Source organism: Oryctolagus cuniculus, chromosome 3, assembly GCF_051225735.1.
Source record: "Oryctolagus cuniculus isolate XC-2025 breed Fujian yellow rabbit chromosome 3, ASM5122573v1, whole genome shotgun sequence".
NCBI lineage: Eukaryota > Metazoa > Chordata > Mammalia > Lagomorpha > Leporidae > Oryctolagus > Oryctolagus cuniculus.
The window spans coordinates 55,663,539-55,691,037 of NC_142869.1; the positions used below are offsets into that span (position 1 = coordinate 55,663,539).

General features: G+C 35.5%; 1 protein-coding gene and 1 pseudogene across 1 annotated transcript in view; both read right to left on the reverse strand.

Annotated features, from left to right (window-relative positions):
• The window catches only part of ZNF804A (zinc finger protein 804A), a 368,502-nt gene that overhangs the window by 194,777 nt on the left and 146,226 nt on the right, over positions 1-27,499 (reverse strand). The window lies entirely within an intron of this gene.
• Positions 17,668-18,690, reverse strand: LOC149127342 (MOB-like protein phocein; annotated as a pseudogene).

A 27,499-nucleotide genomic window follows, 5' to 3' on the forward strand; every position in this document is an offset into this window, starting at 1 on the left:
TAATTGTCATTGGATTGAGTTTAATAAGAGTGATCAAGATACACACAAGGATGTTTCTTAACATCTTTACAAACTCCCTCATCTCCCTTAAGTACTGCAATCTTATGTGTAATTGGGAAGTTCTAGAAAAGAGTAGTTTGCATTAGCTCATTTTTGATATTCATATCAGATTTTACATGAGCCTACTTCTGGAAGGAGTTATCTGGAACAATGCAGAACATATAGCAAATATAATAAAGAGTCAATTCAATAGCAAAATAATCCCTGAAGGCATGGAGAGAGAGAAAGGATTAGAAGGCCTTTTTAGTGAGATACTAGCAGAGAAATTCTCGGTTTTGGAGAAGGAGAGACATCCTACTACAGGAAGCTCATAGAACCCCTAGTAAACATGACCAAAGAGATCCTCATCACGACACGATGTAATCAAACTCACCACAATGAAACATAAAGAAAAGATCCTAAAATGTGCAAGAGAGAAATGTCAGATTACTCTCAGAGGATCTCAAATTAGAATCACAGCAGACTTCTCATCAGAAACCCTACAGGCTAGGAGGGAATGGTGAGACATAGCCCAGGTACTAAGAGAGAAAAACTGCCAGCCCAGACTATTATATCCTTCAAAGCTCTCAATTTTGAATGAAGGTGAAATAAAGACCTTTCACAGCAAACAGAAATTGAAAGAATTTGTCGCCACTCATCCAGCCCTGCAAAAGATGCTTAAAGATGCGTTACACACAAAAACACTGAAACGTGGCTACCAATAAGAAAGAAGGTAAAGGAAAAACCTCACAGTAAAAGATGACAGGAAGTTCAAAGCATATATTAAAAAACATCTTTGGGAAAATGGCAGGGCAAAGTTACTACTTTTCAATAGTCACATTAAATGTTAATGGCCTCAACTCTCCAGTTAAAAGACACAGATTGGCTGAATGGGTTAAGGAACAAAACCCATCTATTTGCTGCTTACAAGAAACACATTTATCCAACAAAGATACATGAAGACTGAAATTGAAAGGCTGGAAAAAGATATACCATGCCAACAGAAATGAAAAAAAAAGTGTATGCATAGCCAATTTAATGTTGAACAAAATACACTTTAACACAATTACTGTTATGAGAGACAAAGAGGGGCACTATATAATGATTAAGGGATCAATTCAACAGGAAGATATAACAATTATCAATGTATATGCACCTAATTACAGGGCACCGGTTTATTTAAAAGATTTGTTAAGAGACTTAAAGGGAGACCTAGACTCCAATACAATAGTACTGGGGGACTTCAATACTCCACTCTCAGAAACAGACAGATCAACCGGACAGAAGATCAACAAGGAGACGGTAGATTTAAACGACACTATAGCCCAAATGAATCTATCAGATATCTAAGAACTTTTCATCCTACACAGAAAGAATTTACATTCTTCTCAGCAGTACATGGAACCTACTCTAGGACTGACCACATATTAGGCCATAAAGTAAGTCTCTGCAAATTCAAAAGAATTAGAATCATACCATGCAGCTTCTCAGACTATAGTGGAACAAAGTTGGAAATTAGCGACAGGAATCCCTAGAGCATATGCAAACACATGGAGACTGAACAACATGCTCCTGAATGAACCACATTAACCGACTGCAGAAGAAAAACCATATGATTATCTCAATAGACACCGAGAAAGCATTTGATAAAATACAACACCCTTTCATGATGAAAACTTTAAGCAAACTGGGTTTGGAAGGAACATTCCTCAATACAATCAAAGCAACCTATGAAAAACCCACAGCCAACATCCTATTGAATGGGGAAAAGTTGGAAGCATTTCCACTGAGATCTGGTACCAGACAGGGATGCCCACTCTCACCACTGCTATTCAATATAGTTCTGGAAGTTTTAGCCAGAGCCATCAGGCAAGAAAAAGAATTAAAAGGATACAAATTGGGAAGAAATAACTCAAACTATCCGTCTTTGCAGATGATATGATTCTTTATTTAGGGGATCCAAAGAACTCTACTAAGACACTATTGGAACTCATAGAAGAGTTTGGCAAAGTAGCAGGATATAAAATCAATGCACAAAAATCAACAGCCTTTGTATACACAGGCAATGCCATGGCTGAGAAAGAACTTCTATGATCAATCCCTTTCACAATAGCAACAAAAACAATCAAATACCTTGGAATAAACTTCACCAAGGGTGTTAAAGATCTCTACAATGAGAATAACAAAAACTTAAAGAAAGAAATAGAAGAGGATTCCAAAAAATGGGAAAATCTTTCATGCTCATGGATTGGAAGAATCAATATCATCAAAATGTCCATTCTCCCAAAAGCAATTTATAAATTTAATGTGATACCAATCAAAATACCAAAAACAGTCTTCTCAGACCTGGAAAAAATGATGCTGAAATTCATATGGAGACACAGGAGACCTTGAATAGCTAAAGCAATCTTGCACAACAAAAACAAAGCTGGAGGCATCACAATACCAGATTTCAGGACATACTACAGGGCTGCTGTAATCAAAAAAGAATGGTACTGGTACAAAAACAGATGGATAGACCAATGGAACAGAATTGAAACACCAGAAATCAATCCAAACTTCTACATCCAACTTATATTTGATCAAGGATCCCAAACCAATCCCTGGATTAACGACAGTCTATTCAATAAATGGTACTGGGAAAATTGGATTTCCACGTGCAGAGGCATGATGCAAGACCCCTACCTTTCACCTTACACAAAAAATCCACTCAACATGGATTAAAGACCTAAATTGATGACCCTGACACCATCAAATTATTAGAGAACATTAGAGAAACCTCGCAAGATATAGGTACCGGCAAAGACTTCTTGGAAAAGACCCCAGAAGCACAGGCAGTCAAAGCCAAAATTAACATTTGGGATTGCATCAAATTCAGAAGTTTCTGTACTGCAAAAGAAACAGTCAGGAAAGTGAAGAGGCAACCGAAGGAATTGGAAAAAATATTTGCAAACTATGCAACAGATTAAGGGTTAATAACCAGAATCTACAAAGAGATCAAAAAAATCCCCAACATCAAAACAAACAACCCACTTAAGAGATGGGTCAAGGACCTCAACAGACATTTTTCAAAAGAGGAAATCCAAATGGCCAACAGACACATGAAAAATGTTCAGGAACACTAGCCATCAGGGAAATGCAAATCAAAACCACAATGAGGTTTCACCTCACCCCAGTTAGAATGGCTCACATTCAGAAATCTACCAACAACAGAAGCTGGCGAGGATGTGGGGAAAAAGGGACACTAATCAACTGTTGGTGGGAATGCAAACTGGTAAAGCCACTATGGAAGTCAGTCTGGAGAATCCTCAGAAACCTGAATATAACTCTACCATACAACCCAGTCATCCCACGCCTTGGAATTTACCCAAAGGAAATTAAATTGGCAAACAAACAATCTGTCTGCACATTAATGTTTAATTTCAGCTCAATTCACAATAGCTGAGACCTGGAATCAACCCAAATGCAAATCAACAGTAGACTGGATAAACAAACTGTGGGACATGTACTCTACAGAATACTATACAGTAGTCAAAAACAATGAAATCTGGTCATTTGCAACAAAATGGAGGAATCTGGAAAACATCTTGTTGAGTTAATATAGCTAGTACCAAAGGGGAAAATATCTTATGCTCTCCCTCATCGGTGACAACTAACTGAGCACCAAAAAGTAAACCTGTTTAAGTAACACAGACACTATGAGAAACAGTGACTTGGTAAGCCCTTGTTCCAACTGTTGATGTACAATTTAATACATTATCACTTTTAGTATTTTTTTTTGTTCTACTTAATACTACTGGTCGAATCTATAATTAACACACAATTTTTCTTAGGTGTTTAAATTTAACGAAAAGTGATCCCTGTTAAATATGAGTGGGAATAAGAGAGAGAGGATATGTACAATTTGGGACACGCTCAAGCTGACTTGCCCCAAACGGTGGAACTAGAAATGTGCCAGGGGATTCCAATACAATCCCATCAAGGTGGCATGTACCAATGCCATATCACTAGTCCAAGTGATCAATTTCAGTTCACAATTGGGAAGCAGGATACATAGCAGACACATGGAATGGCAGATGTCCTAAATAGCACTCTGGCCTCAGAATCAGCCCTTAAGGCATTCAGATCTGGCTGAAGAGCCCATGAGAGTATTTTAGGCATGGAAAGCCAAGACACTCTGGCAAAAAAAAAAAAAAAAAAAAAAAACCAAAACCACCTAAATGAAAGATCTCTGTGAGGGAGATCCCAGTAGAAAGAATGGACCATCAAAGAAGGAGGTGCCTTTTTCTGAAGAGAGGGGAGACCTTCCACTTTGACTATGACCTTGTCTAAATAAGATCGAAGTCGGTGAACTCAAAAGTCTTCCATAGCCTTGGCAGCTCATGACAAGAGCCTAGGGAGATTACTGACGCCATAAACAAGAGTGTCAATTTGTTAAGTCAACAACAGGAGTCACTGTGTACTTACTCCTCATGTAGGATCTCTGTCCTTAATGTGTTGTCCAATGTGAAGTGATGCTATAACTAGTATTGAAATAGTATTTTACACTTTGTGTTTCTGTGTGGGTGCAAACTGATGAAATCTTTACTTAATATACACTAAGTTGATCTTCTGTATATAAAGATAATTGAAAATGAATCTTGATGTGAATGGAATGGGAGAGGGAGTGGGAGATGGAAGGGTTGCTGGTGGGAGGGGAGTTATGGGGGCAGGATCCATTGTAATCCATAAACTGTACTTTGGAAATTTATATTTACTAAATGAAAGTTAAAAAAAGAAAAAGAAAAAAGCAAAATAATTCAACATGTCTCAAAGAAAGACATATAAAGGGGCAATAAGTATATGAAAAGATGTTTAATCACTTATCAGGGAACCACATATCAAAACTATAATGAGATATCACCTCACTCCCCTTTGGTCAGCTATTTTCAAAAAGACAAAAGGTAAAATGTGCTGGTATATGAAGAAAATGAAAGCCTTGTATACTGCTGGAGAGCATATAAATCAGTGCAGCCATTGTGAAGAACAGTAAGAAGCTTTCTCAAAAACACTAAAAATAGAGCTAGTACATAATCCATTAATACATAATCCAGCTAAAACATAATCCAGTAATCAAAATATCGGGTACATACACAAAGGAAATGAAATTAGTCTTTCAAAAGGACATCTGGGTTCTTCTGTTTATTATAGACAAATTCACCATAAATGAGACATGGAAATAATGTAACTGGCCAACAACTAATTAATGGACAAAGAAAAATTTGGTAGATAGAAACAATGGCAAATCATTTAGACTTAAAGGTGTAAGCAATCTTGTCATTATCCACATCAACAATATGGATGAAACCAGAGTTCATTATGTTAGTAGAAGTATGTCAAGCATAAAAAGTCAGTACTTCTTGGCATCCTCATATGTGAAATCTGAAAAAGCTTATCTCATAGAACTTGAAAGTATAAGATGATTTCCAGAAGTTGGAGAGAGTGGGTAGGAGGGAAAGAAGGGGAAAGGTTATTTGATGGAAATTAAGATATAGTTAGATAGAAATCAGAAATTCTGGTATTCTATTCTAACAACAGGTTACCCATAGATTATATATAATAATGTGCTACTTATTTTTCTAAAAACAAAAGATATTAGAAAGGATTTGAATATTTTAACACAAAGAAATGATAGATGTCTGAATAGATGGATATTCTTACCACAACTAAACATTACCCAATGTAAATACATTCTCAAACTTTAGATGGTACCCCATATATATGGACACCAATTATGTGTTAAAAGTTTAAACAATTAATATGTGCAGAAAACATGTGTATTTTGACTTTAAATAAGTATTGAATGAGTGTTAGATTCATTTTCAAAATAATGGAAAAATACTATATTGTCTAATGAATAGAAAACAACAAGTGATATATCTAGAAGAGACTGTTTCCCTTCTTATTCCAACTAATGCAACACCTAAGTAAATTTTTTAAAAGAAAATCTATGTTTGAATATAGTAATGAACAATGGATAATGTCTACAAAGTTGAAAAATAGAGGAGATAAAAGTATTAGGGCACTGATTATGTGTATGTGTCTGGGTAAGAATATTATTTTACCATTTTTGTCAATGCTCCTACAAAGAATAGGTGAGGGGAAGTTACTTGGCATAGCAGTTAATATGCCACTAGGGATGCTAACATTTGATACCAGGGCACATGAATTTGAGGTCTGGATCTGCTCTCTATTCCAGGTTCTTGCCCAGGCCTATCCTAGGAACAGCTGGTGACAGTTCATGTAGCTGACCCTGATCTAACTCTTAGCTCTTGGCTTCAGCCTGGCTCAGTCCATTGCTGGGTAGGGGAACATTTTTGTTCTGCTAAGGGCCACTTAAATATTTATATCATTCATTGGCAATGCAAACTTGTCAACTTAAACATTAGCCAACTATAAATTTATTGAATTTTGAGTCTTGCTTGTAGTTGCTCTGGCAGAGCCAAACCAATGATTCAAAGGCCTTATGTGGCTGACAAGCCAGGCAATCAGGGAATCCTAACCTGGTGGGAGTGAATCCGCAGGTTCACTCTGTGTGTGTATGTGTATGTGTATGTATATTACAAACAAAATAAATATGTAGCCTAGGCTCTAGTCCCCGCCACCATGGCTGGAAGCTAGGTGACCCCACGGTTCAACCACAGGTGTAGCTCCACCCACAACCTAATGAGATTCATTGCTCCTACTTCCTTGCCCCCAAACCCCCGCAAAGTTCTAAGAGAACCTGCTGCTGAACAAGTAGCTCTCTATCTTTTCATCTCCTGATCTCTCTCCCTCTCTCTGTCTCTCTCTATATATCTTTCTGTCTTTTGATCTCTCTCATGCATGCTCTCTCTCTTAATCTCTCTCTCTTTTTTTAAAGATTTATTTTATTTATTTGAAAGACAGAGTTACAGAGAGAGGTACAGACAGAGAGAGAGATGTCTTCCATCTGCTGGTTCACTCCCAAGATGGCCACAACAGCCAGAGCTGTGCTGATCCAAAGCCAGGAGCCAGGAGCTTCTTCTGGGTCTCCCATGTAGGTGCAGGGGCCCAAGGACTTGGGTCATCCTCTACTGATATTCCAGGCCACAGCAGAGAGCTGGATTGGAAGAGGAGCAGCCAAGACTAAAACTGGTGCCCATATGGGATGCCAGCACTGCAGGGCAGAGCACAGCACTGGCCCCTTGATCTCTCTCTTTCACTCTCCTTCTCCCTCTTTTTCCTTCTTTGCCCCTCCCCCCCCAGTCTGTCAGGTTTCCCCTATAAACTCTTTTCCTTAAAAATAAATAAATAAATAATTTTTTTAATAAAAGAAGTGAGATCACTGGAAATCAGTCTTTAAGTCTCATAATTAACAAGAAGTAGGAGTACATATATTCATATTGATTCAGACTGAGCAGACTTCAGAGAAAGGAAAATTGAGATAAAGGCAAGCATTACAAAATGATAAAAGCATTGATTCATGAAAAAGAAATAACAATCTTCAATTTGAATGCATCTAACAATATAGAATTTACTTACACAATATAGAATTAAACTATACTAAGCATTAACAGTAATAAGTACAAATAGATGAATATACTATAAAAGTTGGAGAATTCAAGACAATTCTATCAGAAATAGACAAATCCAGCAAGCATGAAATAATAAGGATATTATTGAATTCAACAGTATCATAAGTCCACTGACTAAAATAAAATTTTATAAACTACTTTTTAAACCATAGCAGAACATACATTCTCTTCTAGCTCACTGGGGTACTACATAAGGTAGACCACAGTATGGTAAATAAAAGATACCCTTAACAAATACATAAGAATGGGAAATGTACAACATTTACTCATAGACTATAATGAAATAAAACTTGAAGCCAAGTTCAGAAAAAATATATGGAAACTATAAAAATACTTACAAATTAAAAACACACCTCAAAATAACTCATGGATTAAAGAAATAAAAATTAAGTAAAATTTTAAGCACAGAGTAAAAATTAAACACATTTTTAAATAAACTTAAAAAAATCATAACATCAAAATTTGTGCATTACAGTAAAAAAATAAAGCTTCTACTTCAGGAAATCACTGAAAGAATAATAAATTAATCTCAAAGTAAGAAGAAGGAAAGAAACCAAAATTAGAACTAAAATAAATGAAATTGAAAATGGGAAATAGGTAGAGAAAAATTAAAATAGAAAAAAATGAAATCTGACTCCCTGAAAGGTCAGTAAAACTGGCCTCCAGCTAGTTAACAAAGGGGAAAAAAGAAAAACAAATTTCTAAAATTAGAAATGAAAGAGGAGAAAGAGAACACAAATTGCCCTAACTGGAAATCAGGAGGACTCATCACTACAAAATCAATAGATACTAAAAGGATATAAAGAAATTCTATGAACAACATATTCCCACAGATTTTGTAACTTAGACAAATTCTTTGAAAGAGACAGTCTGCTAAATCTCATACAAGACGAATATGAGTTGGCCTGTATTTATCAAAGAAATTGAACAATGATTAATAACTTCCACAAAGAGAAAGAATCAAGCCTGTGTGTTTATTGATCAATTTTACCTAACATTTAATAAAGAAATTATATTCATTCTCTGCAATCTTTATAGATAATAGCAATAGAAGGATATTGACTCCCTAGCTCATCTCATGTGCCTAAAACTAAACAAAGATATTACAAGATAATAAAACTACAGACCAGAACCAGTGCTGTGGTATAACAGATTGAGCTACTGCCTGTGATACCCACCTGTTCCACTTCAGATCCAGCTCCGTGCCTGGGAATGCAGCATAAGATGGTCCAAATACTTAAGCCCTTGCCACCCAGGAGGGAGAGTTTGATGGAGTTCTATTCCTCTGGTTTCAACCTGGCCCAGCCCCAGCCCATTGTGGCCTTCTAGAGAATGTACCAGTGGATGGAAGATTTCTCTTTCTCTCTCTAGTCTCTCTCTGCCTTTGTAACATTGCCTTTCAAATATTTTTTTTTTTTTTAATTATAAAAAGTTGGGGCCGGCGCCGTGGCTCACTAGGTTAATCCTCCGCCTGAAGCATCGGCATCCCATATGGGCGCCGGGTTCTAGACCCAGTTGCTCCTCTTCCAGTCCAGCTCTCTGCTGTGGCCCGGGAAGGCAGTGGAGGATGGACCAAGTGCTTGGGCCCTGCACCCGCATGGGAGACCAGGAGGAAGCACCTGGCTCCTGGTTTCGGATTGGCGTAGCTCTGGTGGTTGCGGCCATTTGAGGAGTGAACCAACGGAAGGAAGACTTTTCTCTCTCTCTCTTTCACTGTCTGTAATTCTGTCAAATAAATAAATAAAAATTTAAAAAATCATGAAAAGTCATAGCATAAGTATAGATGCAAAAAACTCAACAAAATTAGGATGAATCAAATCCAATAAAAAAAATGTACATCACAACTTAGTGTAATTTATGGCATGCTTGCAAGGTTGATTCAATACTTGAATATCAGCTGATGGAATTCATCATATCAACAGATTAATGAACAAAGACTGCATGAGTATATCAATAGATTCACTTAAAAACTTTTGATATAATTTAAGATCTATTCATGAGAAAAACATATCAATGACCTAGGAGTGAAGGTCACTTCATCAAGTTGAGGAAATAAACCTACAGCTAGCATAATACTTAATGAGAAATTCAAAGCTTTTCTACTAGCATCAGAACAAGGCAAAGATGTCCCTTTTCATCCCTAAACTTTTATATTGCATTGGAATTCCCAGATAATATAATAAAACAATAATTGTATTTATTTGTAAATTAATAAATGAAATTGTTTTTCTTGAAAGATGATATCATCTATGTGGAAAGTACAAAAGAATTAACAGCAACAATAACAAAACCTCTTAGAAAAATGAACAATTATAGTAGCATTGCAGAAAACAGTTAATTTAGTAAAGTTGATTGGTTTCCTATCAGCTAGCAATAAACAAATGGAGATTGACATTAAAAAGACATAATGGTTTACATTATTACTCCCCAAAATGATATGCTGAAGAAGTAATCTAAGAAAATATGTTGCAGATTTACATTAGGATAAATACAAGATACTGATGAAGGAAATCATAGAACTAAATAAGTGAAGAGATATTCCTTATTAATTTACTGGAATACTCAATAGCTTCAAGATATCATTTTTCTGAATTTTTTCTATATATTCAATACAATCCCAGTAAATATCCTGCAATTCATTTGAGGAGATCAATAAGCTGAAGTTTATAGGTAGAGGCAAAACTCTAGAATAGTCAATAAAACAATGGAGAACAAAATTGTAGGAGAGATATGCCCCACATTGCAACCTTGTCAAATAAGACAGCAGGGTATTGATGAAAGAATATGCAAATACATAAATGGAATGGGATAGTCCAAAAGTGGAATGCATATCCTAAGTCACCTAATTTTTAGTAAAGATAGAAAACAGAGTATTTTCAACAAATAATGCTGGTAAAGCCTGGCATTCACATTCCAAAAAATGAGGTTAGATACAGAACTTACACCCTTTTAGGAAAATAACAAATCTGATCATATACATACATGTATGCCACAAAAGTATAAAATTTCCAGAAGAAACACAGAAAAATTGAAATGGTGCTATATTTGATGATATTTTAGGTATAGCACCAGAAGCATAGTCCATGATGAAAAAAATTGATAAACTGGACTGCATCACAAATATTTCTGATCTGGGAGAGACATTGCTAAAACATTTAAAAGACAATTTATAGACCAGGAGAAACTATTTCAAAATGACATCTCTGATAAAGGACAGTTAAACAAACAACAAATATTTATTTGAACTACACGATATGGAAATAATCAACAATCAATAAAATGTGTTGAAAACCTGAAGAGTATTAAGGGAGAAATACAAATGTCATAGGATTATATAAAAAGACATTCCAAGTGATAAGTTGAAATTAAAAATACTGTATAATATTACCACTACACTACCATTAGAATGACTGGAATCCTGAATACTGACAACACCAAGTAGTGACAAGTATGTAGAAAAACAGAAATCCTCATTTGTTGCTGGTGGGAATTTATGATTGTACAATCACTTTGGAAGACATTTTGGTAGCTCTTCACTAAATTACTCACAGTCTTTCCATATGATCAAGTAGTCATGCTACTTGGAATTTATCCAAAAAATTAAAATGTTATATCTGCACAAAACCTGCACACCAATGTTAACAGCACATTTATTTTGTTTTTGTTTTTGTTTTTGTTTGTTTGTTTGTTTTTTGACAGGCAGAGTGGACAGTGAGAGAGAGAGACAGAGAGAAAGGTCTTCCTTTTTGCCATTGGTTCACCCTCCAATGGCCGCCGCGGCAGGTGCACTGCGGCTGGTGCACCGCGCTGACCTGATGGAAGGAGCCAGGTGCTTATCCTGGTCTCCCATGGGGTGCAGTGCCCAAGAACTTGGGCCACCCTCCACTGCACTCCCTGGCCACAGCAGAGAGCTGGCCTGGAAGAAGGCCAACCGGGACAGAATCTGATGCCCCGACCGGGACTAGAACCCAGTGTGCCGGTGCCTCAAGGCAGAGGATTAGCCTAGTGAGCCGCAGCGCCGGCCAACAGCACATTTATTAATATCTGTCCAAACATGGAAGTAATTAAGATGTCCTTCATTATGTGAATGGATAAACTGTAACACATACAGATAACATAAGACTAGTAAATGCTAAAAAGAAATGTAATATCAATGCACAAAAGCCATGGGATAAAATTTAGTGCATATTACTAAGTGACAGAAGCCAATTTGAAAAGGCTAAACACTATATGATCCCCAATACTATAGAGATGGTAAAAAAGATTAGTGATTATTGGGGAGTAAGAGGAAGGGGTAAATGGATACAGTATAGGGGATTTTAAGGGCAATGAAACTACTCAGTATGATACTCTAATGGTGAAAATCTGCCATTATAAATTTACCCAATCCTACAAAACATATAATCCAAGAATAAACGTTAAATTAAAATATGGATTCTAGGTGATAATAATGTGTCTGTATATGTTCATCAATTGTAACAAATGCATTACTCTGGTGTGGGTTGCTGATAGTAAATAAAACCTCCACATATGAGAACAGGGTATGAAGAAATATCTGTGTCTTGTACTCAATGTTGATATGAACCTATAATAACTATAAAATAAAATGCTAAAAAACAATAACTGAGTTAAAGAAAAATGTCTCTTCAGTCATTTATCTAAAGGACATTTTAAACTTTTGCAATTACAAACTTTTTAACAGACCAATAAAACAGTAAATAATTGCTGAAATTTAGCTGATCCTTGATTTTACTAAACTGTTTAGGAATTTGATAAGTAATAATAAACATATTTGTAGTCACATTAATACTAATTACTATTTATTGATTACTTATAATGAGCCAGGGCCAAGGTACCAATTTCTATGACACAGTAACTACTTGAGCATCTAAAGCAGACAGGTAGAGATAAAATAAAATCATGTCTGATCACATGGAGTGATTTATTTTTGTGTTTGCTTTTGAATAGCTCAGTGTGCCATATGGTTTTCTATAGGTTTGGCCAGAGAACATAATGTTTTATGTTGGCATGACACATTTGTAAAGATATCTCGACACTATAGTAATAAGTGCGATATAAATACTTAGAGTTGAAGAAAAATGTGTCAGTAACAAAATGATTTCTGAAATCTATATTCAACATTTGATTAAGCACCTCATTTCCATCAGCAGAATAAATATTTTTGCATTTAATGATTTGTAATGCAACATGATTTTTAGATTACTTTGAATGAGTAAATTGGCTAACAAGATATAACACTGAGCAAATTAAATATTTAATTTGAATATAAGAAGCTAAACTGAACTAACAGTGATTTGGAATCATGGATTCTTCTTGAAATAGGTAATATTTAAAGTGAGTTTCATTTTTGCTACATATTCATATATTTTTATGGATGATCATGAGATATTCCTTTTTGGTCTTAAACCCTCTAATTCAATGAAATAATATTTTATTAATAAAAACCAATAATTTATATATTTTAATTGATAAATTAGATATATTTATAGAGTAAAACTTACTTATTTGAAAGTCAGAGTGACAGTGAGACAGAGAGAGACAGAAAGAAAGATCTCCCATCCACTGATTCACTCCTTAAATGGCCACAACAGCTGGGGCTGGCCTAGGCCAAAACCAGGAGCTTCATTTGGGTCTCCTACCTGGTGGCATCTGCCGCTTTCCTAAGCACATAAACAGGGAGCAACAGTGGAGCTAACATGGAGCAACAGTGACTTGAACCTGTATTCAGATGAAATGGTGGCATCACAGGTGGCAGCTTAAGCCATTGTACTACAATACTAGAACCCCAAAATATGATGTTTTAATATATGCTTTAATATATATATATATGAAATAGATAAATCAAAATGTTTGCAATATACATTAGCCTAGCTATATTTTTGCAAAAACACTTAAAATCTACTCTTAGAAATTTTCATATATATAATATAATATTATTAATTATAGTCATCATGATGTACAATATATTTTTGGAATTTATTTCTCCTGCCTCACTGAAATTTTGTGTCCTTTTTGACCAACATCTCACTAATTCTCCCATCCTCCAGACTCTTATAATGATGACTATTCCCTTTTTTTTCTAGTAGGACATGTTTAGATTCCATGAGTAAGTGAGATAATGAATCACTCGTATTTGTGTCTAAAATTTTACTTAACATGGTATCGTCCAGGTTCATTCATGTTGCTACAGCTGATAGAATTTCCATTCTTTCCAAGGCTGAATAGAATTTTGTTGTGTATAAATTATGGTAGATATTTTCTTATATACTATATATAACATTTTATTTTTATCTGACTTGAAACAAGAGAGAGAGTGAGAGAGAGAGAAAAAGAGAGAGAGAAAGAAACGTGAGCTACCCCACTGATGCTTTCCTCCCCAAATGCCTGCAATGGTCAGGACTGGGTTAGGCTAAAGAGAGGCATAAGATTCCAATTCAATCCCATCAAAGTGGCATGTACCAATGCCATCTCACTAGTCAAAATGATCAGTTTCAGTTCATAATTGATCACACTGATAGGTCTAAGAGTCAAAGGGATCACACAAACAAGACTAGTGTCTGCTAATACTAACTGATAGAATTAAAAAGGAGAGAACAATGCAACATGGGAAGCGGGATACACAGCAGACTCATAGAATGGCAGATGTCCTAAACAGCACTCTGGCCTCAGAATCAGCCCTTAAGGCATTCAGATCTGGTTGAAGAGCCCATGAGAGTATTTTAGGCATGGAAAGCCAAGACACTCTGTCAAAAAATAAATGACCTAAATGAAAGATCTCTGTGAGTGAGATCCCAGTGGAAAGAACAGTCCATCAAAGAAGGAGGTAACTTTCTCTGAAGGGAGGAGAGAACTTCCACTTGGAATATAGCCTTGTCTAAATAAGATCGGAGTTGGCAAACTGAAGAGGCTTCCATAGCCTTGGCAGCTCATGACGAGAGCCTAGGGAGATTACTGATGTCATAAATAAGAGTGTCAATTGTTAAATCAACAACGGAAGTCACTGTGCACTTACTCCCCATATAGGCTCTCTGACTTAATGTGTTGTACTATGTGAATTAATGGTATAAATAGCACTCAAACAGTACTCTATACTTTGTGTTTTGTGTGCGTGCAAACTGTTGAAATCTTTACTTAGTATATACTAAATTGATCCTCTGCATATAAAGATAATTGAAAATGAATCTTGATGAAGAATGGGATGGGAGAGAGAGTGGGAGATGGGATGGTTGCAGGTAGGAGGGTGGTTATGGGGGGAAAAAGCTACTATAATCCAAAAGTTGTACTTTGTAAATTTATATTTATTAAATAAAAGTTAAAAAAGTGAATTGTTCTCCACCCAAATCTTGGTGAAGGACTTCACCTCTCTTCAAATAAAGCTGACAAAACATGCTCATGATGCAACTTATTAAGTGAAGATCTATGTATGATCTTATCAAATACAGCATGAATATAAACTTAAGTTTGCAAAAACCAAAGTTCCTCCCATCCAGTAGAGGACTAAGGACTCTGGAGGAAGGGCCTTCCACAGCACTAAGGTGTGGCAGCAAGAAAAACCCGAGGATCAGGCAGTGTAGCCTGACTCACATTCAGCACACTCCCCGCACAGTTTGTCACTTAAGGATGGCACCTTGACTTTTAAATTTTGTAAGCCCTTCGGATTTAGTTTTTCTCAAAACTTGACTATGTATTCAAAAAATGGGGAAGAAAGTCCAGTAAGAAGGACTACTTAAGCAAGAGTAAAGAACTGGAAACGCTATTGTGTCTTTAAGGAGCAATAAATACTTGCACTTTCTTCCACTCTGCTTATCATTACAGTTTATCTCTGACATAAATAAAAAACTGTTTATCCCTCCTCACATCAGGATATACAAAAAAACAGCATAAATTGCATTTGGCCAACAGGATTTGTCTTCATAGAAAGCACTTTTTTTCCTTCTTTCCTTTGTTTCTCAATATTTAGAAAGTTTGCTTAAAAATTACTATCCCCATTAGTTTATAGTAACATTAATATAAATGCATGATTTCAAGGTCAACATTCCTTTCATTGTGTACATAAAACTTCTAAAAGGTAGATGTGAGCTGGGGTACAAAAAGGACTCTAGCTGCTGGAATAGTACTGTTCAAAGCCAAAATGATTGGCAGACTTGGAAAGCCATAAACTATATATACACACTCTCAGTATGCTACTATTTCCCACATTTTTTCTTTGCATACTTGTTTCACAATATGTATAAATAATTCCCTCAAATTTGAAAAGACAATCAAGATGAATACATTTTCATCTTCATTTCAAAATAACTCTTTTAAATGAAAACGTTTCTCACATTAGTTAAATCTGTCCTAGAGGTGAATTTAAGCATTTTCTTCACTACATGTATAATTTTCCCACCCTATCTTAGTGTCTCATTACAATCAGTTTGGCAATAAGACCTCCCTAGTACTCCATGAAAAAACTGCATTCAATGGATTATAAGATTGTTACATCTCAACTTGAATCCTTAAGACACTACAGCAAAGTCTAAAACAATAACAAGGCCATTCATCAACACCCTTGGAATCCATCAACTATTGTAAATAACCTCAAATATATATATATATATATATATATATACACACACACACACACACACACACATATATATATATATATAAAATTCAAACTTTGTGGAGAAAGGGTTCAAACTAAATACTACAGTATTTCTTCATCTCTATATAATGCTGCCTAGGGTTAGCTGAAAAGATTAACATTACTAAGAGGAAGAATCAAATGGCTTTAAAGTCTGTTTTCTAAGTCATTAGAAAAATTTCACAAAACAAAGGGCCTATGCCAATGCATCTTTCTTGTAATATAATATAATTACTAATATGAGGTAAATCTGTAAGCAATTAATACAAATATGAGTATAAACAGGTATAAGCCATCACTAAATCACAGTCTGGTAAAAGATTTCCCAACTAAAGTTTGGGAACAGGATTATGGGAAGTGAGAAGGGGTGAACACGTTTCCAGTGGGAATACCTTTAATGTGCCTTATCATTAGCATTAGCTTACATGTAACAGTCCACCATTTAAAAAAAGTAAATCCTTTCCAAGTATGCTGGCATAGAATATACTTTATGTAGCACAGTAAAATTATACAAGAATTGCTAATGCTTCATTTGTACTAATATTTGTATATATGCATAATCACAATTAAATATCAAAAACTATAAACAGAATTTTAAAACACTTATCTCATTTTGGAAAAGTTTACAACTTATTTTGTACAGAATTTTCTATAATAGCTAAACTCAGGGGCAAAATGAAAGGAAAACATTACTATCTCTTTAGTAAATGGCTTGTGCAAGACCCCAAGCTTACTTATTTTTTATATTTGATGAGGATTGTGATCCAGTGATTGTTTAGCAGCTACTTTACCAAACTGTAAATTCCTTTCTTAATAGGCATTATAAACAGATAATACTAATCTTATTAAAAAAAATATGAGAGCCGCTGGCGCCATGGCTCAATAGGCTAATCCTACGCCTGCGGCTCTGGTACACCAGGTTTTAGTTCCGGTCGGGGCGCCAGATTCTGTCCCGGTTGCCTCTCTTCCGGTCCAGCTCTCTGCTGTGGCCCAGGAAGGCAGTGGAGGATGGCCCAAGTGCTTGGGCCCTGCACCCACATGGGAGACCAGGAGAAGCACCTGGCTCTTGGCTTCGGATGGGCGCAGCACGCTGGCCGCGGCCATTGGAGGATGAACCAACAGAAAAAGGAAGAACTTTCTCTCTGTCTCTCTCTCTCACTGTCCACTCTGTCAAAAAAAAAAAAAAAAATGAGTGCCACACTGGTCAATATACAGTTCACGAATAACTTTGAAAGTATTTCCCATTTAAAAGGCAACACACAGCATAAAAAATCTATAGTAAACAAAGAAGCTATAATATAAATACATGACTAATGTTTTCTAAAATTATATATATATATATATATATACATATATATATACACATAATATACATAATGCTTCACTTTATCCAGAAACTGAATTCTGAACTTCCTCTTCTGATCAGGTTATCCTTGGACATCAAATTGTATTTCATCACAAATTTAGTAAACCTATGACACAAAAATGTTTTATTTTTATATTTATCAAATATCTGCCAGTGAAGAAAATAAGCATGTGAAAATATTCTGTAAATCCTACAGCATACTCATCCTAGTTTTGCTACAGATGATTCCATTATTTTAACCCTGCTAGGCAAATATTTATTGCTACTCAGATGACATGCAGCACCATCAAGCGTATGCCTAGCATAGTCTATTGCAAGACACTCTTGCAGTTTTAAGAGCTGAACACAGTAAAATCCATTATTCAGTTGCTGTTATTTGAGTACAAGCATCTGGATGCCATTCATTCTGAAGATTGAAATCAAGTCTATTTAGCTCAAAACAGAATTGTCCATGGGGCCAGTGCTGTGGTGTAGCAGGTGAGGCCGCCGCCTGCAGTGCTGTCATCCCACATGGGCACCAGTTTGAGTCCTGGCTCTGCCACTTCCGATCCAACTATCTGCTATAGCCTGGGAAAGCAATAGAGGATGGCCCAAGTCCTTGGGCCCCTGCACCCACATGGGAGACCCAGAAGAAGCTCCTGGCTGCTGATTTTGGATTGGCACAGGTTCTGTCCAATGCAGTCATTTGGGGAGTGAACCAGTGGATAGAAGACCTCTCTCTCTCTCTCTCTCTCTCTCTGCCTCTCCTTCTCTCTCTGTGTAACTCTTTCAAATAAATAAATAAATTTTTAAAAAAGAAAAGACAGAGTTGCCTTAAATATTCAGACCAGACTTCTAAACACCTTCACCTTGGCCTTCAGGTGGTTCGAGAATTTTGTCAATATTGGAGCAATTTGCTTTTATGTTCTGTTGAATATCCTGCTGAACAGCAAGTGTACTGTCCAGTTGATCAAAGGATTCATTAGGCCAATTACAGAAATCCTACACCTTGGCACTGGGCGCCTACTCTAGCTCAACACTGCCATCCCCTCCACCATGACCATAGTGCCAGAACCATCATTTTACTTTTAAAGAGAAGCAAATGCGATTACCATGTTCCAATTCTTTTCATTTTTTAATACATAAGTTAAATTAAGATATCTTTTTGGAAATTATGTAATTTTCATATTTCTACTTCAGAATAGAAAGAAACATTTCTCTCAGAGTAACAATGAGAGAACTGTAATAATTATACACATGCCTCTTATTTCTGTCGTGAGGAACTGAGTACTATATATATTTGAAGAGCCACTTGTCAGACCGGGAAAATATCCAGGTGCAAAATCCTAGCACCTTCTTAATTTCTCTCTCTGAATTCAACAACTTAAAGCCTGAAACAATATAGACATTCTCTTTAAGGAACTAGTCTGATGAAACACAGAGGCAATGATATGCATGACTGATCTCTAGCATTTAAAATTTAAGTTTTCCCACTCACTGTAATTAAAAGCATCAAAATATGCCATAGCTCAAAATGGAGAATCAATTTTAATTTCTGTGTATCCTCTGCAGCCTTCTTGCCATTTACTAGTTGAGATCTTCTTGAGCAAGTTATTTATATATCTTGTTTGCAAATGTCAATAATAAAAATACTAAATGAGAATCTAAATATAACATATTTAAGATAGCATCTGACACATTGTAGATTTCCATAAATGGATAACTCCTCTCATTCTATTTGGCTATTCAGAAAATCTTTAGTATAGTTTTATAAAGAGTATTTGGAATTCAAACACCGCTGTAAATCATAAAGCACTGCATGTAATACTTGTTTTGACAATTATTGCTATCATGACATGTAAAATGATTTGTATATTTGAAATATATTTCCTTGGGGATATTGTTATGGTAGAGCTACAAAGAAGTACCAAATAAAGTTAGAAACAGCTTATCATATATAAGCAAAAAGAAAAATATAAACTTCAAAGTATCTGATGCACAAGTACTTGGAATAAATTAGGCACCATGAGATAGTCCAAAAATGATGAGACATAATAATGGTTCACTGGAGTACTTGAAGTAGAAGTCTATTTCATTCCTGAAGGAAGAGTCCAACAGTATTTAATAGCTCCGATATGTCTAGCAATATATTAACACCTTTGACTTTAATTGCTTTGATTAAATTTTACTACTCAGACAATTCTTTCATATTGCTTCTACTATTTACTTAATGAATAATACATTTGCTGGAAAAATATATCTTCTGTGTCATTTCAAGCTCTGTTAGAAAGGTTAATGTGGTATTTTATAATGCTCAAGACGTGTGAGGTAGTGAAATTCTATTCAGGCAAACAGAAATGCCAGGGCATTTTTAATAAGACCCTACATGAAATGCTAACATATGTTCTGAAAAAATAAAGTTCCTTTTCAGAAAATGCAAAAGAAATGTTATATTTTTCATGTTATTTCAGCTGTGGATAGATATACTTTGGTTAAATTACCAAGGAAACTATTTTTCTGTTTCACATAATTCCTCAAGCTTGGTAATGCTGGAAATCAACTTCCACAATTTTACTGCTCTTCTGCTACATATAATATACAAAACATTTTTCTTTTGATATGTTTTGTACATTGATCTTTTTTTAAACTTAGGGAATGCAGAAGTAGGACTCCTATAATTAAAAACTGTTCTCAGGTATACACTTTTCTAAGACCTAAGACATTCACCCAGTGGATATAACTATGAATTTTTATAACACTTTTAAGGTGCTATGTTTATATAATGAGTGCAACTTCTGGGGATGTTACAGAAAAGGAATGGATAATATATAAAATTCTAATATAGAGAATATTATTACTTAGTTCAGCGTTTAAAGTTTTTGGTTACTGATATATTTGAATTACATTGATGAATGCAGACTATTTCTTAAACGTACTCTGAACCTTTTGCTTTAGTCTCATCTAATTTAAAATAGCCTTTTCTCTGCTTCTTTATGTAACTCTCTAGTAACTTACAGAATTGTTTCTTTTTTAATTTTATATTTATTTATTTATTTATTTATTTATTTATTTATTTTGACAGGCAGAGTGGACAGTGAGAGAGAGAGAGACAGAGAGAAAGGTCTTCCTTTGCCGTTGGTTCAAACTCCGATGACCGCCGTGGCTGGCGAGCTCCGGCCGGCGACCTCGCTGATCCGATGGCAGGAGCCAGGTGCTTCTCCTGGTCTCCCATGGGGTGCAGGGCCCAAGTACTTGGGCCATCCTCCACTGCACTCCCTGGCCACAGCAGAGAGCTGGCCTGGAAGAGGGGCAACCGGGACAGAATCCAGTGCCCCAACCGGAACTAGAACCCAGTGTGCCAGCACCGCAAGGCGGAGGATTAGCCTAGTGAGCTGCGGCACCGGCCTAGAATTGTTTCTTAATACAAATTTCAATCCAATATATTTTTAAATTCAGAGGATTTGTTACCTATTTAGTAAGATATTTTTATGGTAATGGATATGTTAATACCATAATGAGCTATCACTCTTACACCTATTCAAACAAAATATTACAATGGCGATTGGGCAGGCACTGGGGGTAATGGTTGAAATGCTGCTTGGGACCCCCATACCCCATATCTGAGTAACTAGTATTGAGTCCTGCCTCTGCATTTGATCTAACTTTCTACTAATGTGCCTGGGAGGCAGCAGATGATGGCCCAAGTACTTGGTTTTCTGCCACCACCAACACAGAAGATGCAGATATAGTTCCTGGCTTTATGCTTTAGCCTGGCCCAGCTCCAGCTGTTGAAGGCATTTGGAAAATGAATCAGGGAATGAAAGATATCTCTGTACACCATACTTAAATTCTGAAAATAATTCGATGCTTTCAGATACAAAATGATACATTCAATACATTCTTTATAATAACAATTAAATTTAGCAGTTATCAACATATTTCCATCAGCTTTCTCTATGTATACTTACATGTACATATTGCTATTCTCACATTATAGTAGATAAAAATGAATTTAGGCAAGCTAAGAAATTGCCAAAGCTCATGGTACTTTTAAAAGGCAAGCTAAAATCAAAATATAGAAAAATCTGAATCCAAATTCCTAATAGTTACTCGCTTTGTGTTATTCTTATATTTGATGGTAAAGGTCTTACCTCTTAAAAAATTTCTAAATGTCCTTGTAGATAACTATATATCCAATAGATTTTTTTTAACTTTTATTTAATGAATATAAATTTCCAAAGTACAGCTTATGGATTACAATGGCTTCCCCCCCATGACGTCCCTCCCACCCGCAACCCTCCCCTTTCCCACTCCCTCTCCCCTTCCATTCACATCAAGATTCATTTTTGATTCTCCTTTTATACAGAAGATCAGTTTAGCATACATTAAGTCATTAAGTAAAGATTTCAACAGTTTGCTCCCACACAGAAACATAAATTGAAAAATAATAGATGATTTTTTAAATGATGATGAAATCAGATCAGACCTATTGTCATGTTTAATCCCAGTGAGAGTCAAGTTGGGAATTGATAATTTCTTTTTTTTTTTTTTTTTTACACAGAAGATCAGTTTAGTATACATTAAGTAAAGATTTCAACAGTTTGCACCCCCATAGAAACACAAAGTGAAATATACTGTTTGAGTACTCATTATAGCATTAAATCTCAATGTACAGCACATTGAGGACAGAGATCCTACATAAGGAGTAAGTGCACATTTTTTAAATATCCCATAAAAGAGAAATGTGATGGTTACTATTATTCTTTTTTTTTTTTTTTTTTTTTTGATAGGCAGAGTAGACAGTGAGAGAGAGAGACAGAGAGAGAAAGGTCTTCCTTTGCCGTTGGTTCACCCTCCAATGGCCGCCGCTGCAGCCGGTGCACCGCGCTGATCCGATGGCAGGAGCCAGGATCCAGGTGCTTTTCCTGGTCTCCCATGGGGTGCAGGGCCCAAGCACCTGGGCCATCCTCCACTGCACTCCCTGGCCATAGCAGAGAGCTGGCCTGGAAGAGGGGCAACTGGGACAGAATCCGGCGCCCCGACCGGGACTAGAACCCGGTGTGCCGGCGCCGCAAGGTGGAGGATTAGCCTATTGAGCCACGGCGCTGGCTATTATTCTTATCTTAAAATTTAGGTGTTAGGTTAGTGCCCTATTCTGACCACATGATTTCACCACTTTAAGCCTTTTTGAATATTTCCATTCCTATGTGAAAAACTTTTATTTATCTCACAATATTCTATATATCCTTCTACCTCTTCTTTACCTGTTCTGTAGTTATACATAGGTACACATTTCAGTCTATGGCCATACCACCCTGAACTTGCCTACCTCATCTGCTATTAGAAGCTAAGTGGTCAGGCCTGGTTAGTACTTGGATGAGAGATACACATTACTGATGTTGCTTAAGTCACACTGTAATTCATTTATTTACATATGCATTCCTGTGGTTTGACAGTCAACTCTCTTAGAGGTGGAATTACTTCCTATACATATTTGTAGAATCTGAAATTAGCATAAAACATGTAGTCAACAAGAGTTTGCTGAATAAGCAAGTGACCATTAATCCTTCTGACTACTGACATAAGTAGTAGTATCTTTTCTTACTGGGTTGTCTCTCAGGCACTTTCATATAGCATACCTCCTCCCAAGCTTCTTCATGGTTCCCTGCATTACTGATTCTGATTGTTTAACTTCATTATATATAATCTTATTACATCCATGATGCCCCTTTTCTGTTTTCTACATAATTTCAAAGTCATATTTTTTAATTATAGCAATTATAATTTCTTCTTCACTATGTCTCCATAAGTGCCGATACAGCAAAACAAATGGCAATAAATGTAATTGAAATATTTTTATCCCATCCTTTTAGAATTTATATACATCAGTTTACTAATGTGTTTCTTTTACTATAAGCTGATTGAATCCAGAATATATTGGCCTCTTCTTAGTGCATAACTTACCAGAAATACATATGTAAGTGTTGAGATTTTGAAAAACAGGAGGAGGAAAAGAAGCAGAAACAATTAAGAATGAGGGTGATACAACTGCAAAAAGTATGTTTAATCTCACAAGTTCAACATTATTCAAGAATCTTTATCCATATCTAACACTGCAAAGTGACTTACGCTCATTTTCAAGTGAGAAAGTCAAATAATCTTCTCAAAGAAAAAAGATTTAAAGAAAATCTATCTAGTCATTTGCAAGTATTTGGATAAACATAAAATACCTTCTTGACTGAATAAAGAAATTCATGAATACCTAGATCACTGCATGCCAACCTACTGACAAAAATATTGAAAAAAAAGCAAGTATTATGATTACTCATTGTAGTTTCCCTATTGCTTGTACAATATTGCCACTTAACTGCATGGAAAGCATTTGCTATTTTCACAGAGTTTAAAATGTGCATTTAACAAAACAGTGTGTACATAGAAATAATTAAACAGGAAGTATCTGAAATAAGTAGATTACTTGAAATATTTTCATTAAAGTGGATATATGTTTTTGTCATTTAGAATTGAAACACTAATATCTCATGGTTGAAAATAGATCTATAAAATAATCAGACTGGTACTGCTGCAAGATAATTATTCTCAATATTAGTAGTTATTACATGTCTCAAATCTTAATGAACTATGCAAAATGCGATGTGATTTTAATCCATGTAGACCTGGTTAAATGCCTTTCCTATAAGTTTTCTGAATTTAAATGTTTCATACATTTTTATGCTAATACTGAGTTAAAAAGTGACTTCAACTTGATGGAAAACTTTATATGCCAATCATAGAGAAATATGTGGGTCTGTTGTTAAGCATGTAACATGTGTCATTCAATTCAGTATTTTAAAATTCCTATCATGTAAAATTTTAATAATTTGACATATTATTGCTTTAAACTTAAATTTTAGAATGAATTTCTATTAAAGCAGAGAGATTTTTAAATGTGTTTATATACCCACATTACCTCCTTGCCTCTGATAATTCTTAATATTGTAAAAGGCTACTTAAGAAATTATCTGTTATTTTATGTTTTTTGTAGTAATATATAGTAAAATGAATTCTGCCCACAAGAATCTGTATTATGCCAGATGGTATCTTCACAGTAATGTGTTCTTAAATTGGATAATTACTTTAATAGCATAAGTAAAGTAACACTGTTCTGAATGGCTGCATAGTGTAAATCAAGCCTAAATTTCTCTCTAGGGTAAATGCTACTAACATGACAGTTTTGAGTAAGACCAGAAAAGTACAGGCAACAAAAGCAAAACTAGATAAACGAGATTATGTCAAACTCACAAGCTTCTTCCCAGAAAAGGAAACAATCAACAGACTGAAGAATTATCCAGTACAATAGGAGAAAATTTTGTAAGCTAGTTATCCTACAAAGCATTAGCATCCAGAATATATTAGCAACTCAAAACACTCCGCAACATTATCAACAACAAAAAGCAACCAATCCAGTTTAGAAATGGTGAAAGTCTTGGACAGTTTTCAAAAGAAATATAAATGGGCAACAAATATTTGAAAAAAAAATGCTTAATATCATGAGCCATCAGGGAAATGTAAATGAAAACCACAGTGAGATTATACTTCACCCATGTATGAACGGCCACTATCCAAAAGACAGAGAGTAAGAAATGCTGGTGAGGATTTCGGAAGTGGGATCTTTTATTCTATTTATAAGAATGTAAGTTAGGGGAGTCACTGTTGAAAACATTATGGAGATGGCTTAAAATCTAGAAATGGAACTTCCACATGATTCAGAAACCACACTACTGGTTAAATAGCCAAAAAAGATAAGAATCACTGTATCCAAGAAATACCTGCTCGATCATATTTACAGCAGCACTGTTCACAACAGACGAAATGCGGAATCAACTAAAGCGTCCATCATCAGATGATTGGATAAAAAATGTGTCAAAAATAAATGCATGTGAGATTATATTAAGAAAGGTGTTGTTGCTGAGTTTTTTGAGTTGCTGATATATTCTGATATTAATCCTTTTTAGGATAACAAGCTTACAGATATATTCTCCCATCCTACCAATGCCTCTTCACTCTTGATTGTTTCATTTGATGTACAGAACAATTTGATAGTTAGATATAATCGTATATTAATATATATGTAACAGAATACTACTCAAATATAAAAAAGAATGAATTTCTGTCATTTGCAGCAAAATGGATGGAATTGGAAGACATCATGTTGAGTGAAATAAGATACAGACAAATTGTGCAACTTCTTTATATGTGGGAGCTAAAATTAAACAGACAAGCTCAATCTGAACAAAAAATGTTGATAATGAGAGACTAGAAGAGGGGAGGTGATAAAAGGAGTTTGGATAAAACAAATCAGAGAATCTGGGTATGCCTCATTAATTGTACAAATATTTGATCAGCTCTTGTCCTGACTGTTGATGTACAATTTAATATTTTATCCCTTTTAGTATTTTTTTTTGTTCTAGTACTATTGGTTGAACTCTGTAATTAACACACAATTATTCTTAGGTGTTTAAATTTAACTGAAAAGTGATCCCTGTTAAATAAAAGAGTGGGAATAAGACAAGGAGGAGATGTACAATTTGGGACATGCTCAATCGACTTGCCTCAAATGGTGGAGTTAGAAATGTGCCAGGGGATTGCAATGCAATCCCATCAAGGTTGCATGTACCAATGCCATCTCACTAGTCCAAGTGATCAATTTCAGTTCACAATTGATCACACTGATAGGTCTAAGAGTCAAAGGGATCACACAAACAAGACTAGTGTTTGCTAATACTAACTGATAGAATCAAAAAGGGACAGAATGATCCAGCATGGGAAAAAGGATACACAGCAGACTCATAGAATGGCAGATGTCCTAAACAGCACTCTGGCCTCAGAATCAGCCCTTAAGGCATTCAGATCTGACTGAAGAGCCCATGAGAGTATTTTAGGCATGGAAAGCCAAGACACTCTGGCAAAAAAAAAAAAAAAAAAAAAAAAAACAACAACAACAACAAAAAACCTAAATGAAAGATCTTTGCGAGTGAGATCCCAGTGGAAAGAATGGGCCATCAAAGAAGGAGATACCTTTCTCTGAAGGGAGGAGAGAACTTCCACTTTGGCTATGACCCTGTCAGAATAAGATCAAAGTCGGCAAACTCAAAAGGCTTCCATAGCCTTGGCAACTCATGACTAGAGCCTAGGGATATTACTGATGCCATAAACAAGAGTGTGAAATTGTTAAGTCAACAACAGGAGTCACTGTGCACTTACTCTTCATGTGGGATCTGTCCTTAATGTGTTGTCCAATGTGAAGTAATGCTCTAACTAGTACTGAAACAGTATTTTACACTTTGTGTTTCTGTGTGGGTGCAAACTGATGAAATCTTTACTTAATATACACTAAGTTGATCTTCTGTATATAAAGATAATTGAAAATGAATCTTGATGTGAATGGAATGGGAGAGGGAGTGGGAGATGGGATAGGTGCCAATGGGAGAGAAGTTATGGGTGGGGGGAAGCCATTGTAATCCATAAACTGTACTTTGGAAATTTATATTTACTAAATAAAAGTTTAAAAAATTTGTACAAATATATTAATATGATATGTTAACAGGAGATACTGGTAAGGAATATCTGTTAAGTCCTTTCTATGACTTTACAATCTTTTGTAACCTTAAAACTATTCTGCAATAAAATGTTTAAAAATATTCTATAATTTCCATGAAATCCAGACTTTTACATTCTGCTAAAACTTTTTTGGAGGAAAATTCTTTTGGTGAAATATTATTTCAATACTAAATTGATGATCTTGTCTAGGAAAGAAAGATAAAGGAGAATTTCACCTTAATTCTGTATATGGAGCCACGTGTGGCACCAATGTTG